Raw genomic sequence first — 19,922 nt, 5'->3', positions numbered from 1 at the left:
ACATGTAGCTGACGTCAAATTTAACATAGAGACTAAAGGGCAAGCCCACACAATTCTATCTTCTTTCTTCTCTATTCAACTTATTTACCTTTCAACAGTTAAAATCTCAAATACATTAAACATACGGTTGTTGGAATCTTCACAGTGTAAGTACTTCTGAGTTTATGAGAAGGTTAAGATTTCTAGATAGTTGAGGACATATTCTTTCAAGCATGAAAACCAATATTCCAATCATCTTTGATGGGAAATTTTAAAAGAATCACATTCTTTGCTTCATCAAGAAAATATATTAAATATCATTTAATCTATCTTTGTCATCTCAGGGTCATGCATACTTGCAACGGATGCTGCAAGGTGTCTAACACTGTGCCAGCCTTCTGTGTTTGCAGTGCGTGTCATTAGTCTGCTGTTCTGTTGAATTCTCGTATTCAACTTTTATAGGTTTCCAGGGTCCTCACTTATTTGCAACGTATCAGCCACTGCTTTCTGATATTGTCAGTAAATTTGTCTAAGCAGCATTTCTTCAACAATAATTTGTTGTGGATTCAGAAATCAGATCAACTAAACTTATTAAGACTATGCAAACTGACAGTGAAAAGACATGAAAATGAGAACTTCTACTGAGTTAAGTACATGGACTCAACTTTGCTTAACTATAGTCTTTCTTGCTTAACTTCAGGTTTTCAGGCAATGTGCCTTACAATTTAGATTGTCAACAATCTGGGCTCTTAATAGGTGAAGAGTTATGGGATTAATGTTTTCCTAGTTCATATCAAATCTCTGCATATTTACTTTATAACTCTGTGTCATAATAACTTGCAAATTATGATTTCTAGTGTATAACTTGAGTCAAACACCACGATGAATAGAAAATTGAATCATAATTCACGATTTTTCACACTCATGTGTGCAGGTGATTCCTGTTGGTATATCTATGTATTACCAGCGAATAAATTAAGAACAAGTTTGCTACACTGATATGGTTCTTATTTGTAGTTGATTTCAAGTACCTGTAAAATCAAGTTATCTTTCAGCTCAGGAATAAATGTAAAAGGGAAAAGAAAGGTTTTACATGCTAGATTTGTTAGAAGATAATGTTGAAATATGTGCCATTTGGAAATGATCTAATCCTTACTGACTCCTTTATTGGTGATACTTTCTGAAATGCCTTAGTCTACATGTGGAACTCTAATGTACTTGTGATGGGTCCTAGAGGAAAAGTAGAATTTGCTTGTCAGAATTAGGGGGTGACATGGGAGTTCTCTCAAGTTATAACTCACTCATCAGTAAATAAAAACTGCAATTTTCCAAGACTAAATAGCAAGGAGTAGTTAATACACTTAGGGACTAGAATATTGAATTGAAGAGATCTTTATGTGCTGGTGACAAAAATATCCTGAATAATACAAGTGAGCTCAAGCAGAATTTGCAAGAATTAATATACTGTTGTCAAATGTAAGAGATACCATTAAGAATCCTAGAAATCGAAGAACAACGTAGATGGTAAAAATAGTGGATTACTTATTTCATGCACACACACAATTTTGTAAATTTTAGCAAATTGTGTCAGCCAACAAATTCTGGCTATGTTACAAATTTAGATCATTTTAAAAATTCAAAAATCAGAAACTCATAAGGGTCTGCAATCATTCTGCTACCTATAAGCTGAAACAGAGTTGAAGTAGTTATTGATGAAATTATTATTTATGGTCTCTAGCTGTACTTCTAACATATACTTGGAAACACACAACTGCAGCACATAATGCAGTACATATTTAATTTGCCAAAATAGTGAAGAAAATGTTTGAAAAATCTTTTGCAAAAGCAGTCATTGACCCACAAAATCACAATGATATAACACAATATACTTTATTAAATAACACAAATATCTAGGTAATAAAAACAGACTATTATACCAATAGCACATATATTAAATAGGAAGACATTGTCTTAAAATAGCAAAAGAGAATATAAAACTCACCTATAAGTAAACACTATGAACTTTGTAAATAAAATGCAAACTGGATGCTTAAAGAAGTATCCTTTAAACATCTAATACTGTACACATCAACACTATAGGACATTCTAAAATTACAGTTTTAAAAGAGATAAAATGAATCCCATTTATAAGATAAAAGGAAACCTGATGGTTCAATTAGATTCTTACTAAGTACAACTTCCTAGGCATCAGATTCATAATAGATAGAGATATAAATAATAAAGAAGGTATATACGTATGTGGTCTTTCACACATTGATTTAACAAAATGCAGGGACCAAATAAACATAGTTCTATAGGTATTTAAAATACTTACTTAGCATATGGTTAAGTATAGCACCCTAGACAAAGAAGAGGAAGAAAATGATTTATGTTCATATGTCCTATGATCCATAAAACAAGCAGTCATGTGTTTACCTCATTACTGAGAATATGCATACATGTAAAAAGAAATAACTGATTTACTTCCACCTGTGCCTAAGAGACAGGCTAAAAGCCGGTGTTACAAAGGGTTTCTTTAAATCCCTTAATTTCCAATTGATAATTTCACCAGGAGAGTACACTAAATAACTACTTTTTAAACTACCCAAAGCAATTAAGTGTACCTTCTATGCATACAATTTATAGCCAGAAGATAAGCTAAACTTCAGAAAGAAGAGAAATTCATAACATAGGACTTGAAAAGGGATGTACATTTTTTTATGATCAAGTTGATCCATATCATAGCTATTTTTTATGTCAATGGAACATTTTATTTAGATCCCTTCCAAGTCTATATAGAGTAAAATAAAGAACTGACTCTGAAAATACATTCTATTACATTGGTTCATGTAAAAAAACCCCTAAATATCAAGAATATTGATGGGTTGGATTTTCTTATTATTTCATCTCTATAAAATTTCTATACAAGACACATCAAAAGAATTGGTCTTGAATACTAACATTACTTAAATAAAATTTCACTAACAGCTTAAACACCAACACAAATCTACTAACTGGTAGTGATAGATTATTTCATTGAACAGTGGCCAATTATTTCAATTACTCATTTAACAGATTGAGAAAACACAGGACTATGGCCCATGAGTTAAGCACTTTTAAAATAATACAAGCTTGCACAAAATTATGCATTCTATCAATATTAGAATAACATTTAATATCAATAAAGACATACTTTGTTCCTCATATTTTACAATTTTAGTGCAAACCACCTATACAACCATTTTCTAAATGAAATAATTAGAAAATGTCTTTTATATTGTATTCCACAAATATAAGACTAACGTGAAAGTTTTGAACATGTTTTCATTAATGCCACTATAGACTTTTATCACAGGCAATAATGAACGAATGAATGAGTGGTAAGAAAGTAAAAAATATTCTTTACATATGAAAGTCTATTAATTGGAAAAAAATTTAGATAATTATTGAAATCCAAATCCATATTTAATGATCACCTAAACAGTGGGATCAATTCACTTTCCTACATCTGCGGCAGCCAGGTTGCGAGATTAAAAGTGAAATAAAAAAGTAAGAGATGAAACAAACGAATTCACATAAAAATACACAATAAGGTCAAGTACCTCTTCACAGTATGTGAGAATGATTAGATATTTCCTACCTGAAACACGTCTGCTTTGTTCTTTAATAAACTGATCTCCATCTGCTCATGCCCTTGGAAATTTTTCAGCAGTACAACCTGCTGTGCTCAAGCCCCACATAACTTTGTATTTCCCTGTTCATAATTAACTAATTATGCTCTAATCAATAGTGTAGATCTTGATTTTACAATGTAAATCAGATAAATGAGATAATGGCTTGGGGTCAATCTCATTTTATTTACAAAGCCCAGCATGAGCATCCAATTTCATTACATCTTATGTACCTGAACAGCATTGAGTCTTATCAGCAGGCCTGCAGAAAGTCTTAGGGTGAGCACTGGGAGAAAGAGGCCTATGTTTTCATACAGAACATTCAAACCATGAGCCTCTCAGAAATATTTTTAATCACAATCCTTAGTATTATGTAAACTGACAAAGTGTTGAGTCAGACACGTAGGAAAAAATTTCTGCCTTCATCTGCCATGGAACTCTAAAGCTGAGTTTCTTAACCAAGTTTCAATTGTCAAAACAATTTCAGAAAATAAAAAAACAAACTTTAATAATGTTAACATTCAATTCTGCTGCACAGAGTCCTTCTGAATTCCTTGAACAGGTTTTGGTGAAACAGTCATAAAATATTCCCATATTGTGAATCAAGTAAAAAAGTGGTAAGTTTTGTCAAATAAGGAGCGTTAAGCATTTAAAAAGAGTAGTCTCACGTAAAGACTAGGAAATAGGATAATGGGTGTGAATATTCTTATTATTTATTGGTCAATAATCTATTTTTAACATCATACATGTAATATCAGATAAACATTCAAGAAATGTAAATAATAATGATATGTAAATGATATATAACTATCATTTTTAAACCTAAGATGGATAAAGATTAAGGCTAAATTTTGTTTTCATGTTCAAATTTAAGCCTAATTTCAAATCTTTTTTTAAAAAGGAATTAGCGAATTATTGACAAATGCTATGTTCCTTGATTCATTTCTGTTATCTAAAACAGTGCTGCCCCAAAATAAGTATAAAATAAAACAAGCAATTGTTCAAGTGAATTTATGAAAATAGAGAAATTTACTGTATGTGTTGTAGATGAAGCTACCATAAACTCTTTTATCTAGAAACAAATGGTTTTGAAAACTTAAGCATCCTTTTAAGGAGATTAAAGCCACATTCAATCAATCAATGTCAACCACATCACAACGAGTCTTTATAAAATATTATATACAAATGGTTCTTAAAGTGGTGTCCCTGCCCTGGCCAGCAGCATCAGACTCACTTGGGAACTTGTCAGAAATGTAAAGTTTCAGGCCTCATCCCAGACCCACTGAATCATAAACTGCAGGAGACAGGAGGAGGGAGTGAAGTCGGGAGGAGGAAGAAAAGGAGAGGGATCTGTCGACAACCTGTGTTTTAACAAATCCTTCTTGTGATTCTGATGCACTATAAAGTCTGAGAATCACTGCTATCTACTACCATGTCATTCTTCAGGTATTCCAGTCATTTCATTTCCTTCCTGATATTTTAGTACTTTTTCCTTTCCCTATTATGTGACAAATAGCCATATTTACCTGTCATGCTGTTTACTCTTACATATGTCTGTGAAATATGAACCATTTAGTGCCTATTTTCTTAAGTACACAGTAATATCTCCTTTAAACAGCAACTGGACCAATTACGGAAAAGGATTATTTTTATACTGTGGAAATATGAGAGCATTTAGGAGATTACTAGGAGAAAGTGTTTTATTCTACTCCCTTCAAAAGTTCTCCAAATACATGTTTGTGGGATCAATGATCTTATGAATGACGCTGTTTGTATTTGTAATGTGTCACAAATATTCTTAGGGCTAGCACCAAATATGAAATAGCATATCTGCCACTGAAGACTGCAAGATGCAGAATGATGATAACGTAGCATTCCAATTAGAACCAAGGCAGAAAAGATTTTGATTAATAGTGACACCAAAACCACAAGGCTTAACGATTTCTCAAAAAATCCAAAACAAAAATGACCACTAGCAATGTCTCACCATATATCAAGGGAGGGTCAGGGTCTAATGCATTAGCATATTCTTTTAAGAAAATGGCAATCTGTCACTTAAAACCAGCTGGAGTTCAGCAACAGTAATAATTACCATCTTTTTCTTAAGCTTATGTAGTGATAAATAATGAGTCCTTTCTTATTCATAAAAAAAAAAAAGCCTACTGGTTTTACTATGGGTCATTAGCATTTTTCCTCGAATGTTATAAGATCTTTCGATAAGTTAATAATCTCAGTTTATACATATTTTTATATACAAGTTACTTCTAATAAACATCTTATCCGATAATATGGTTCTTTACTACAATTATAGATTACTAGCATATAGCAACTTTATATTTACACTTGCTTTTGATTATCTATAACATTGCCTACGCTATTCCTAAAGTTTAAACTATATTCAATTGCCACTATACCTGAAAAGATGTCCAAAACCACATTTATAAATCAGGAAATTCCAAGAGACATGTTGACAATTTACATGTATATGTGCATTTCAATTTCTCAATTTCAGCAAAGAGTCTCTTCTAAATCAGTTCAAGATGGAGTGATGGAATATTCAACATATTGCTGTCGTTGGCTTAAAACTGGATCATTAAAGCTTGAAGATCAAATTTTAATTCTGTAAACCTCTGGAAAGATACAGATGTTGATGAAGATCTTTCAGCTGGCAGGCTGTATAGTCAACAAGCTTTGTATCTCCCTCATTTCATAAAGATTGGATAAATTTGGGTGTTATTGAAAAATATCTAGAGATCAACACAGATATACCCTTACTCATGAGTTTAAAATCTGAAGTTGTAAAAATTTCATGCTAATAATATTAGTGGTTTCACACTAGGACTAATGAGTCAAAACTGGAACAGCAAATGCTTTACAAGTCTTTCACTTTTGCTGAATATTATAATAGAAGTAATACTTAATATAAGAGTCTACAGTTGTTTCCCAATGCAGCATTTCATTTATGAATATATGCATTAAGTTGGATGAAACAGAATAGCAGACAAATGGAATGCACTGTCTTTCTTGTTTGTTACTGGTATTGTTCAACAACAACAGCGAGTAGCACACTGCATTTAAGTCCCACAGGCTTCGGTAACTCTTCAGTAAGTCCAAACACTGTATATCATCAATTGCCAAAGAAGCAAGAGGGAAAGACATGACTTAATAGGACAATTCTGACAAGACATTACTTAGTATTTTTCAACAATGCACATATCAAACGTTTCTGATTAGTGCAAAAGAAGAGCAGAAGAAGGGAAAAAATAGAAAAAAATCCACACAGGCAAATTAACTGCCTTGTCAGTCCAAGTAACAAACCAATCAATTACATTCTATCCAAACCTGACAAGCAAAGGCAACTTTTTGCAGTGATAAGCTTATGGGAAGGACAAGATAGCTGTTCTCCTTTACTTTATGTACTCTATTGAGAGTGTTATCCACATTTTTAAAATCACACTTATAAAAGAGGTTTCCAGGGTTGCCTCCGAGGATGAGCTGTGGCAGAGTTGGGTCTCATGAAGGGTATCTACACAGTAAAGTGATAAGAAAAGAACATTAACATTTAAAGATCATAGCAGCTCTGTACTATGTCTTATGAAACATACTAACAATACTACAGTAGATTCAAATAACATATGATCTGGTCCGAAAAGATAACACCCTAAATCTAAATGCCATGATCTTATATAAGGTTCTTATTGATTCAAATGGAACTATTTTATCATTTGAAACATTGAGTTGCCTCCTCTTATATTATTATTATTTCTTTCACTTGTCAAAATAAATCTATCTCACTAAAAGAAAATATAAAAATGATGAAGGGTTTATATTTACATAAGCTAACATATATTTGATCAAAATGTTTTGAAAAATAGCACTTTGCTATTTTTCATTAAATGTAGCAATTTAACAATGCTTGAGAAAGCATGCAACTGTGCCTAGAACAAGCACACCTAACCAGCATGTTACAGAGCTGGTCCTACTGTAGAATCTCAGGAGAAAGGTGTCAAATGATTCTTATCCCCTGCGCCTACACTGCCTTCCTTTTTCAAAGACTATACTAGAAATGTTTGGATACAATTATGAAAAGTATATCCCTAACTAGCTATTTTAGTGGATTGTGCAACAAAACCGACATAGAATACACCCTACTGTAAAGACCTGGTCATTGACCATAAATGTACTAATTTTAGCCAAATTTTCAAAACTCATTCACTTGCATCTATTTCTCAAAACTTTCTCTAGTGTTTCTTGTATTTATTCCCCTATCGGCACATATTCATTCGCTACCTTTGTGTCTTTGTTTTCAGAGGATAAATTTTAGGTGCTTCATGATTAGAAGTAACATTATTTTTGAATGTGGGAAACATAAAAAGTTATCACTTCCTTCAGATATTTACACCTCTATAGATGAGAAGAAACAGCCAAGTAATCAAACATAGGGGGGAAAGTTCATTTTAACATTTAACTATTAGAGAGATGTGTTTAATGCTTCTAAGTTCCACTGAGAAAAAGAAAGTGAAAAGTGGCACAATTACAGACAAATAAAGCACTAGTGAGAAGAGCTACCATGCCAAACTGAATAACCTCCAAAGAAAGCAACAACAAAATTGTACAAGGAAAAAAAGAATATAATGGGAAACATAGTTTTCAGAGAAATGTACTTATCAACATATGAGCAATAAACAGAAAGAGTTGAATTTCCTTTTTGGATACAGGGAAACAGGAAGAGCTGAATTCCCTTGTTGAATAGTCACATGTGCTAATTGTTCTCAGTGCTTCAGTCTTTAAGTGAAGAACTTTAAGCACATTCTAAATCTGATACTCTGAGAAGTGCTTTGTCTGCAGGTTAGGTACTACTAGATAAGCATAATGCAAGAGGAAGCAACCACATCATTCACCACAGAATAATTACTACATGCATAAGTGATAGAGACTAGCAGACAACCCAAAAGACATATTTGTATTTAACTTTGATAGGAATTTAATATAGATACATTAGATACCACAGAAATCTTCTTTAAACCCCAATTAAATCTAAATTGTAACTTTGAAAAAAACTAACAGCAATATTTCTCTATCCTAAAATTTCACTGAATATTCCAAATCTCCCTTAAAGCCAGAAGAAGCAATACAACTTGTCTTGGCTGCTATCTTCCTAGGACAAGACTATGTGGTCTTTTACATAAGAGATCAAGTTTTGGCTTTGTATTCATTCCATATGTACCAAGTAAGCTTACTTACAAGTTAATGTAGAAAAAAAAGTACTGTTTTCAAAGGGCTTCCTTGATGCATGCACCAGGAGACTGTATCTTGTATAGTTGGAATTGCCTACCAAGAAGAAGCACCTTCTTCTTTTACTCCAACAAAGTCAAATATGCTAAAGGAGTGTAGTCTAATGAGGCAGCATGCCTAATGATTAGAGCATGAGCTACAAACTCAACTCTGCCTAGACTCAAATTCTAATTCCACCACTTTCTAATTGTGTGATCTTGGACAAGTAATTCTTCTCAGTTTCCTCACCCATAAAATAAGGATAAAATCAATATCTATCTTATAGGGTTGCTATGAGGATTAATATGGAAATATTAATGCAATAAAATGAGATAAAACATGGAAAGCACTTAGCACACTGACTAGCCCATAATAAACATTCTACAAATTTTAGCAACTAACCCGAAGAACCGTAATTTATCAAACACAATAGTAGTACTTACTGGAAAAGAAGAAATTATATTCTACTATATAACTTAATTGCTATAATTTTAATATATAATTGGAATAATTTCTATTTCATGATGCTTAGAGTCTTTGTACCTGAACTACCTAATCTCCAAAATGGAGACGCGCTTACCTCATAGGACTGTTGTAAAAACTGAATGAGATGATACATTTAGAGTAGAGAATAGAGTCAGGGACAAAGTAACCACCTAACATTAGCATTATTTTAATTCCCAGTCCATAAAGCCTTTAAAGTAACATTTCTCTGGGAATCAATTATAAATGTTAAAAATATGAGATTCTTATACATTTATTATCTAGATATCAAATTCCATCAACTCCAAAATTTATACCTAATCTTATTTGCAAATTCATTTCACCTCTAATTTCATTAATATTAAGTCTATTTCACATATCCAAAACTATACAAAACCAATACAAATCAAAACCTTGTTACAGGAGAAACAGATGAAACAGGATGCTTGATTAAAAAAAAGAAAGAAAGAAAAACTAGAAAACAATATAGTTGACTTCTAATACTAGAAGTGGAATATGCTTGTTTTGTATGACTCCAGAATTGATTACTAAGGAGAGACACGTCAGCTCACTTGGAGAGAGCAACTGCCAACAGTCAGAACTGCCTCAAGAGGGAATGGATTATTTACATACTTCTATCTCTGGCAGAAGCTCTGTCCTTGTCACTTAGTAATGATACTGGGCAGATGATTCAAGTGTCAGATGGTTGGCAGGGTTACAGACTTCGAGATCCTTTTCAGGACTGTACAGTGTTTGTTTTGGAATCTCTCTGAGTTACAAAAGTTACAAAATCTGAGGAAAAAATGAGTTGATGCCTTCATTTTACAGATGAGAAAATGACTTTAGAGGCAATTTAATTTGAGGTCATTCATCTAAGCCAGTAGCAAAACTGGGGCTAGACTCTCTGTCGTTAGAAACAATTAAATATATAATAGTGTGTAAGTTAACAATGTTAAGATACTGCAATGGAAAATAAGTGAAAAATTGCAAAAATAAATTTTACTGAAAAATAAATGAGTGAAACGAGAAATATTTCACTGCTATATGTACTTGAAATTATGATGTTCACTACTCTAAAATTGTGTACTCCAGAAATACCACACTTCACTATGTAATTAATGTATACCATGTTCAGGCTTCTGTTTTCTTTAAATAGAAATTACTTGTCTATAATTCATTTATTTAAAAGAGAAAAAAATTAAGAAGTTCAAACATTGATAACACAACATAAAAATGTTTATGAATCATCCAAAGTTACTTAAAGATTTAGTATTTTAGTATAGATTTGAAAGGCAAAGAATGTCATACATTAAACACTAAATGTATGAGGCTGGTTAGCCATTCCATACATCTAACAAAATCATCAAATCAACTTAATTATAAAAGAAAAAAACATACTGAGTAACCGTTTTCTTTTTAATCCAAATTTTCTCAGAATACTACCTTAATAAGAAAAATTCAGAGGCAGCTGGGCTACCTTCATTATCCAAATATGAATATTTTAAATATTAAACATCCCTTTCTCAATTTTTACTAACAGAAAAGCATTCTTAAAAAATAACTTTTAAGTTTCCTTCACAAGGCCTAGTTTATTTTCCAGTTTCCTCTTTAGAATCTAATCTCTTAATGATGTACAATATAGCATCATTTTAGATCTAAACACACTAACTTAAATCACTGATCACTGTTTTTTACAAAGCCAGGTCTAAGGCAAAAAGGCAACATTATTGGTGGTGGGAATGGCCAAGTAACTTCTAAGAACAGTGACATAAAGCATTCACTTTTTAGACAGTTCTGTGCTGTAAGAAGCCTCTGTTACTCTAAATTGTTCAGTATATGTTCAAGACAGCCTTGGAATAATGGTATTTGGAGAATAAAGTAAAGAACGGCAGAGTCCAGTGGAGAAAGAAGCAGCAGCAGAAGGTATGGCTTGCTTTGAAAATGAGGGAGGATACTTGTGGACTTTCCACAATGACTGGAGTTCACGTGTAGGCCATTTGATTGGGCAAGAGAAAGACTCAGAAGGTTGAAGGAATTGAGATATATTAGAGCTACAGAATGCCTTAAACACTAGCAATAAAAATGAGGAGAGCCACGGAAAACACAATGGGATCCAAGAAGGGCTGATGGCAAGTGAGAAACCCAGAAAGAAGGCGAAAGGAAACATGGACACAGTGAAGGTATACAGACTAACGCAGTAGAGGACAGTGAAACACACCAGAAAAGTCTCAAGGAAGCCACAGGAATGGGAAAAGGAGGGGATGGATATCAAGAAATATTATAATGAAAAAACTGTTCCCAAATTATTTTGATATTTTTAGTTTTTAAATAATATACAACAGTTATATTTAAAAATTTTTTGAATGAAATCATTAAAATTATATGAAATAAAATAAATTACTATAAGATGCTATATCTTATAGGGATTTGAACTCTTTTTGAAAAGCTTTTTTTGGATGTATATATTTATAATGAACAAAATTTTTAAAATATATATAAGTTTCCACTTACCTGCCTTTAAATTTTTTTTAAATTAACAGACTTTATCTCTTAGAAGTTTTACAGAAAAATTGGGCAGGTATACAAAAATTCACATGTACTTCCTCCTACACACACACCTTCCTTTAAATTTAAATGTTAAAGTTTTCATTTTCACATCATGGCACCTATGACAGCTCAGGGACAGGGAAAATGAAGGAGAAGAGTGCCAGACAGACAGAAATAGAGGAAGAGACAAACATGCCAAGATTTGGGAGGGTACACACTTCAATTCTTACCAGTGCAACGATACTGAACAAGTTGCTGAGAAAGATACAATGGGGACAAACAACGAACTCTGAGAATGCGATGGGAAGGGAGACTTCCAGAGTGAGGAGAGTGAGCCAGCCTTAACTCTGCCTCTGGCATTAAGTGTGTGTCATAAGGTTCTTATACTATTTGTGAAGTACTAAAATAATATTTGAAGGGAGTCAGTGATACACTAAGGATGTATATCGTCAACTCTAGGACAACTACTAAAATGTTCTTAAAAAGAGGTCTAAGTAAGACAATAATGTAGAAAAAATGGAATCATAAAAGCGCTCAATATGGAGCCAGCCTGGTGGCGTAGCGGTTATATGCACACGTTCCGCTTCAGTGGCCCAGGGTTCACCAGTTCAGATCCCTGGCATGGACATGGCACCGGTTGGCAAGCCACGCTGTGGTAGGCATCCCACATATAAAGTAGAGGAAGATGGGCATGGATGTTAGCTCAGGGTCAGTCTTCCTCAGAAAAAAGAGGAGGATTGGCAGCAGTTAGCTCAGGGCTAATCTTCCTCAAAAAAAAAAAAAGTGCTCCATACAAAAGTAGGCAGAAAAAGAGGGAAAAAAATAACAAAGAACAGGTGGAATAAACAGGAAAAAATACCAAGATGGTAGATTTAAACCCAACCATATCAATAATTACATTAACTCTAAATGATGTAACAGACCCAGTTAAAAGACTGAGACTGTCAGACCAGATAAAATAGCAAGTTCTAACTTATATGCTGTTTACTAGAAATCCAATCCACTTTAAATACAGTCTGTGTGTCTCTGTGTGTGTGTATATATATATTATATATAATTATAAACATAAAGCTATTTTAAATATAAAGATATAGATTGTTAAACGTAAAGGAAGGTAGAAGACACACCATGCAAACAGCAATCAAAAGAAAATTGGAGTGCCTTCAGTAATATCGGACGAAGTAGGCTTCAGAACAAGAATGTTACCAGGGATTAAAAGGGACACTCCACCATAAAGGGGTCAATTCACCAAGAAGAAATAACAAAAGAGATTAAAAACATATAAGCAAAAACTAACAGCACTGAAAGGGTATACAGAGAAATTTACAATTATAGTTGGAGACTTTAATACTTCTTAGTAATTAATAGTACAAGTAGATAGAAAATAAGTGTACATAAAAACACCTGAACAACACCATCAACCTACTAGTATATGGCACTCCACTCAACAACGGACAAATACACATTCTTTTCAAGTGCACATAGAACAAGACAGACCATATTCTAGGCCATAAAACAAACCTCAATGAATTTGAAAGAACTAAAATCATACAAAATATGTTCTTTGACCAAAATGGAATTAAACTAGAAATCGTTAATAGAAAGATGTCTGGGAAATCCCTCAAATACTTGGAAATAAAACACACTTCTAAAAAATCCATGAGTTAAAGAGAAAGTCACAAGGGAAATTAAAAGTTTAGAGTCTAAAACCTAAAAGTTTTAATGAGCAGGAATGTATTGTACTTTCTGACCATAGTAAAAGATTTCTGACTACAGAAATCTTAAGTATCAGGACACGGTCTTTAAAAGATAGTGTCAGATACTGCACTACTTCAGAGCTTTCTAGAGCCACTGCTATTTCCAATCTGGTTCATAGGTCACCATGAAAGAAAAATACCCTTTTAACTCGTCTATCATTTTGCATGTAGAGCTTTAAATGATTCTCAGTTTATCTACCTCCCTGTTTCAACATTTTATAATACCATTTTGGCCAAGAGAACTGTGTCTCCTTCCTAAAGGATTTAAGAGTCAATGATCAGGCTCAGCTAGTAGAGAATGGGCCTCTTGGTCTTATGAGATGCCTATATAAGCTCTGTCCCAGTACAAAGACTTCAAAAGGGCCAACTCATTTGGATTTAGATGAGTAAATATGTGAGCATATGCAAAAAAGGCATGGGATGTTTAAACTCAGGTACCATGCCTATGTTGTTGACCTCTGTATCTCTTGAATCAAGTCCAGCATCTGGTGCAAATGGATATACAATAATTATCTGCTCAATGAATGCTTTTCTAAAATCTTCCCCAAACAGTTCGAAGGTAATATAATGAAAGGGTGAATCTAAAGGCCTGAGAGTTGGCATAGGTACTACAAGGTAGTACCTACAAGGTCCTACTAGGTGTCCAGTACCTGGGAAGCTTTGTAAAACCACAGATGCCTAAACTCCACCCTATAGATTTAGAATCTACTGATTCGGAATCTCCAAGAGTGGGTTTTTGTTTGTTTGCTTTGGTAATTCTTTCTACAGATGACTTTGCATTCCTGGTCAAGTTAAGAACCACCATCTTAGAGCTTCAGCTAAAGGGCCTCTGGAATAAAACAGTGGTTCTAATCGAATGGTCCCCAAACCATTAGAATGAGCATTAATTGAGAACTTGTTAGAAATATAAATCTTGGGCACCACCCCAAGGTATCTGAAACAGAAACCCTGTGGTTCACTGAGCCTTTCAGGTGATGTAAACGCACCCTAAAGATTAAGAAACTCTGTGTAAAGTAGAAAACATTCAGCTGGTGTGAAGAAACCACAAAGAAAGGCATGGAAACAAAAACTAAAAAAAAATAATGTGGGAAGGAGCCAAATTACAAATATTCTATAACTTTACTTAAGGTGGCACAGTTGACATTCAACTAAGCAAAGACAAATAGTTATTTATATACAGACATTTTGGTCACCAAACAAAGCTTTAAAAAAAACCCAGAGTATAAAAGAATTTCATCTTGAGGATCTCCTACTTGGTAATTAAATTTCTCTGGACTTGGCCTGTGGCCCAAGTAAACCAAAGACATTCACCCAATTCTTTCCATTCTTCTCTTCTTATAGAACATGATTTCCTACCAGACCTTCAGTATCCACTCTGAGACACAGTCATTTACTTAAAGTAAAGGTAGGAAAGTTAGGACTGGATACTTGAGTTGTATAGAAGAAATCTGTAAGAGTTACCAAATCCATTTCCAGAGTTCGATTCCTCTCTATGTTTATAATCCCATAACTTTAAATGCGTTCCGCAAATTCCTAACTCAACACTCCTAAAAAGAAACTTCTCAATCCCCTCTGATGCCATTCAACTACTGTATTTGTCTCCAAAAAATAATATGGCCACTGATCTTTCTGTTACTGGTATCACCTTTCTTTCCAATTAGTTATCTTAAAGTCAGCCAGTTTGGTTTAACACTCGCCTTTCTTCCTTGCCTTCTCATTTTGGCTAATTATCTGCCGTAACTTCTAGTTTGAATTTATGTCTCCTGAATCTTTCTAATCCTTTCCATTTATTTTTCTATCAGTCTAGGTTCCTAGCAGCTAAACTGGTTACCTCTAGCTGCTCATTCATTTATCACACAGGCCACCACAATATCAATCTTCTAAAGTGATATCCTCCCTATCATCTCTTGTCTTCAGTGAATCCCCATTAGGACGCTTAAAGCCTTTAGCCTGAATCCAGGCCCCAATGTACCTTAAACCTACATCATGCATGACTCCAATGGTCCCACTCTGTGTCTTTATTCATGTTCATTCATTCTCTTGAAAGATTTGCTACCTCCCATCTCAATCTTTTGAAACCTGCTCATACTTCAAGATCCAACTCAAATGTCACTTTGGTTTATATGAAGAATTCTCCATCATCCTTTTAGGAATATTCCCATGATCCTCTAAATTCTCGTCTCTTATATACATCCACATAACAATTTGATAGATGAATAAATGAATGGATTTTAATATCTTTAATAAATATGAAAAAGATTAGAAAATTAATGAGACTAAACACAGGAATCTTACTTTTACAAGAATCTTACTTTTAAACAGTAGATTCCATAATTTCTTTACAAATGAAAGCTTCAATAGACTAGTCAAAGAAATCTTTGGTCAGTGTGCTCAATACTCTACATGAAACTCAACTTTCATTTTAAAAAAGATCTACATTTACAGGCCATGTCACAACAAGATCCTTGATATAATCAGGCAATTTTTCAATTCTTTAATAATTGACACAAATGACTAACCTGACAAGAGAAATTTGGGTCTGGAAGATATGAGTCACTTAAAAGGAAAGTTATTGACTGATGTAATTTCACTCGGATGTGACTGAGTCCCATTGATTTAGTCTTTCCAAGACCTATCTTCCTCGTGCAGCTGCCTGTGTCTGTCTGATTTACTGAGCAATTACAGGAAGTGCCTAACAGTTTCATTCAAAGCAGAACTTGTCCTCCACTTGCTATTATTTTAAGAGAACATACTTAAAGAGTTACTTTTATTTAGTTCAATCTATAAATTCTCACAGTGCTCAACTGGTTGCCAATTTATAAACGAAATCACAGGGTCCTTGGCCACATACATTATCTTTGTACTAAAAAGTAACCTAAACATCCACACACACACACACACACACACACAATACATGAACAATTCTACACTAAAGTAACATCATACAGTCACATTTTTAATAGTATAATCACCAAGTAATAATCAACCTCTCTGTCACTCTTCTCTTCACCCATCATACTTTATTCAAACTTGCCTAAGTATTTTAGGAATACAGACATACATTAAGTGCCTCATAAAAAAATGTTTCCAGAGTTCTGAATTTCACCTTTCAATGAAACCATGGAGTATTCAGACAACGATCAAAGGAAAACCATAAAGAATTAAATAACTGATAAAGTTCCTATGAAAGAAAAGCTGAAGACAGTGGGTTATTTTCACTTTTTAATTTTTTTCTAAATGTCTTTCTCTCACCTTCTTTCACCAAAGAACTAAAGTAAGGGTACAATAAAACAAACTTTCGTTAAAAAACAACATACCCTTGCCTAGACAGAATGAAATATCATAATAACCAATTTGAATAAATGAAGAAAGGTACTGTTTGGTAGAGAGATACTAAATTCTGGAATTGATAGTTTAATTTTCAGATAACACATGCAAAGGAATAAGGATCACAAGAATCTTTTTTTCCCCCTTAATATGTGGAGTTTTCAGAAAAATCAAGATGGTAAACAAATCTTTTGAAAATTCTGGTAAGTCATCTCACTTATTTGTGTTCTAGTTTCTAATTCTAGTTCTACTAATAAAGTTAGTCTAAATCACAATTGTAGTTGATAAAAATAACAAGATGAGAACATTCTAATTCCAAGTCCAATTATCTTAAGAGTACTACAGGTTAAGCAATGAAGTATAAAGGGAATGATGTTATATATATTACATATATAATATATTCTTATATATTATATATTTATATATAAAATAAGAGGAGTTATTCTTATTTACCAGTACAAATAAAGGGGGCTTAATGAGACAAAAACTTGCTCACAGATAACACGTATGTCTGATATCAATAAATCACACATTGATACCAAAAATTTTCAAGGATTTAAGACAGCCAAACATCAGAACAAGAAGGTCTAGGAAACATATAAAGTGAAGAATTTTTATATGGGAAATAACAGTACTGCTATAATGGATGCAGAATTTAAAAGGATGTGACTGTGAAGATTAAAGCTCAAGAAATGCATCAAGAATTGATCACCAGTTACACTGAAGTGACCAGACTAAATAAATAAAACATCACAGAATGAAAGTAGCTGTTGTCATGAAAGAGAAATGTGGAAACCCAATGACATACAGTGACATGACACTGCAGAAGATTTCGTATTTTAAGTATTTAAACAATGAAGAGACTTGGACAATTAATCCAGAAGAAGGAGCTATATTTTCCAAAATAACTAAAATGATGAACAGTCAAGACACTAGAATGAAAGTGTTAAAAAGTACACACATTTCACTGAAAAAATATTGTTGACAGGGCACGTAAAGATACAACTCTGCACTATAATAGGCACTCTGAGAAGAGCAGGATGATTCTAAGAACTCAGTAACACAGAACCTGTAGAAACAGTATGATAAGGAACACCGAATTCAAGAAGTCTGGGTTGCAAGCCTAACTCACACTAACCAAGTGATCTTTTACAAACCATCCATTCAAAAACTTACTGAAGATTTATAGCATGCCAAGTTTTATCCTGGCTCTTGAGATATTAAGAAAGTAAAACTGCTTCCTTAAGTTCATAGTCTGATGGGCATATTTAGCATTAATGGGATAATTGAAGATATGTCAAAGATGAGATCATCAGAGACTATGCAGAATGAAAAAAGGACCTTGCACAGAATGTTAAGGAACTAATATGTACGGGGAAGGCAGAGGTAGAGAAGTCTATAAAAGGACTATGCAGAGAGAGAGGAGAATACCTAGGAGAATGCCATGTCTTGAGAGCCAAAGGAAAGAAATCAATGGAGAATTTGTTGAAGTATATTTAGAGTAGGAAATAATCAGAGTCAAAGGAGGATGGGATCCAGGGCATTGGTAGAAATACTAGCTTCAGAAAGAAAAGGGAACACATCTTCTACTGTACTGTTAAGAGGAGAAGGAAGGGTGGTGGAAGAGAGATGCCTATGGATATCAATAAATGAATAGGTAAATTATAGGTTACATGTCAGAAAGTTTTGGCATTTCTGCCTGATGGCTTTTTTTTTTTCTATTTGGAGCAGGAGATGAGGTCATTTCTTAAACATGAAAGAGGAAGAGAAGAGGTTGATGAGATCAGGAGCATGAGGAGAATGGAAACAGGTGCTCTCAGGAATGAAAGTTCAAGTTGACTAGGAAAATATGGGAGGATTGCCAGACAAGACTGAGAGCCTAATTTATAATGATTAGGTATGTTAAATATATATATATATACACACACACACATATACACGAATCAATGAGTTGTTCATGCCTCAGTAAACATATCCTTTCACCCTCTTTAGTATTTGTTGCTTAACCAACTGAAATTATGTGCACAAAAACTTATTTAGACTACCTTTAGAGCCTTTTTTGAGTAGGAATTTGATGTTTATTTCATTTGAATATGTTTTCCCTAGGAAATGGTAGTTTCTGAGCAAAGGTTTGTGTTAGGTTTTTATACGCTGTGGTCAACTGATCACAGCCATGTTTTTTATATTTAACTAGCCTTTCGGTGTGTGTGGTTAAACAGGGCTCTATTTAAACATTAAATTCATGTAATTAACTTAAAAATTTGTAAAAAATTTTTCATGTTTTACTCATGAAAAATGAGTAAAAAACTCATAATCCTACCATACTAAAAAGTACCATGCTCGTTTCTTGTTTGCTTCCAATCTCTAGATATCGATATGTAACAATATAGTAGCATACACTTATGTTTAAAATAGGTTTCTTCATTCCTATGTAATCATCTTGTAATCTATAAAAGATACATAATACTTTTTTGTTATACTGATTTGCTTTAATTTGTCATCCCCCTTCTTTACAATGTTTAAGCTGTTTTTATTTTGGGATTTGTGTGTGGATAATTTTCCTACTATAAATATAGCTATAAACGATCTTTTATATAGCTTTTATTTCTTTGAATATTTCCCTGTATAAATTCTGAGGAAAATTATTATGATAAAAGATAATATTTATATAATGAACACAACCAAAACAGTACAAAAACTGGTTTTTTTCTTAAAACTAAGAGTAGCATTATATATGAAATAAACTAAATTTATAAAAGATACTTTTAAAATGCCTGAAAATCAAAAATATTGTGTTATTTTCATTAGTTGTGTTTGAATGATTTCACAATTTGTAAAATACTCATGCTAGGAAATAGGCCGCTATGTGTATATGTGTGCATGC

General features: G+C 33.2%; 1 protein-coding gene across 6 annotated transcripts in view; it reads right to left on the bottom strand.

Moving 5' to 3' along the window:
• The window catches only part of PHF14 (PHD finger protein 14), a 201,133-nt gene that overhangs the window by 71,009 nt on the left and 110,202 nt on the right, over positions 1-19,922 (bottom strand). For 2 of the 6 annotated variants that reach the window (XR_011539053.1, XR_011539051.1), the window contains exons 17-18: positions 6,065-7,176; positions 2,315-2,339 (exon numbers count right to left, since the gene is read on the bottom strand). The exons of 3 other annotated variants lie outside the window; for them this stretch is intronic. The gene's annotated coding sequence lies outside the window, so the exon portion shown is untranslated. The remainder of the gene's footprint in view (positions 1-2,314; positions 2,340-6,064; positions 7,177-19,922) is intronic. One more of the 6 variants, XR_011539052.1, reaches the window with a different exon arrangement.

The sequence above is a fragment of the Equus przewalskii genome, chromosome 4, assembly GCF_037783145.1.
Source record: "Equus przewalskii isolate Varuska chromosome 4, EquPr2, whole genome shotgun sequence".
Classification (NCBI taxonomy): Eukaryota; Metazoa; Chordata; class Mammalia; order Perissodactyla; family Equidae; genus Equus; species Equus przewalskii.
The sequence above is the reverse complement of the archived record's forward strand: the minus strand, read 5'-3'. Positions and strand labels throughout refer to the sequence as shown.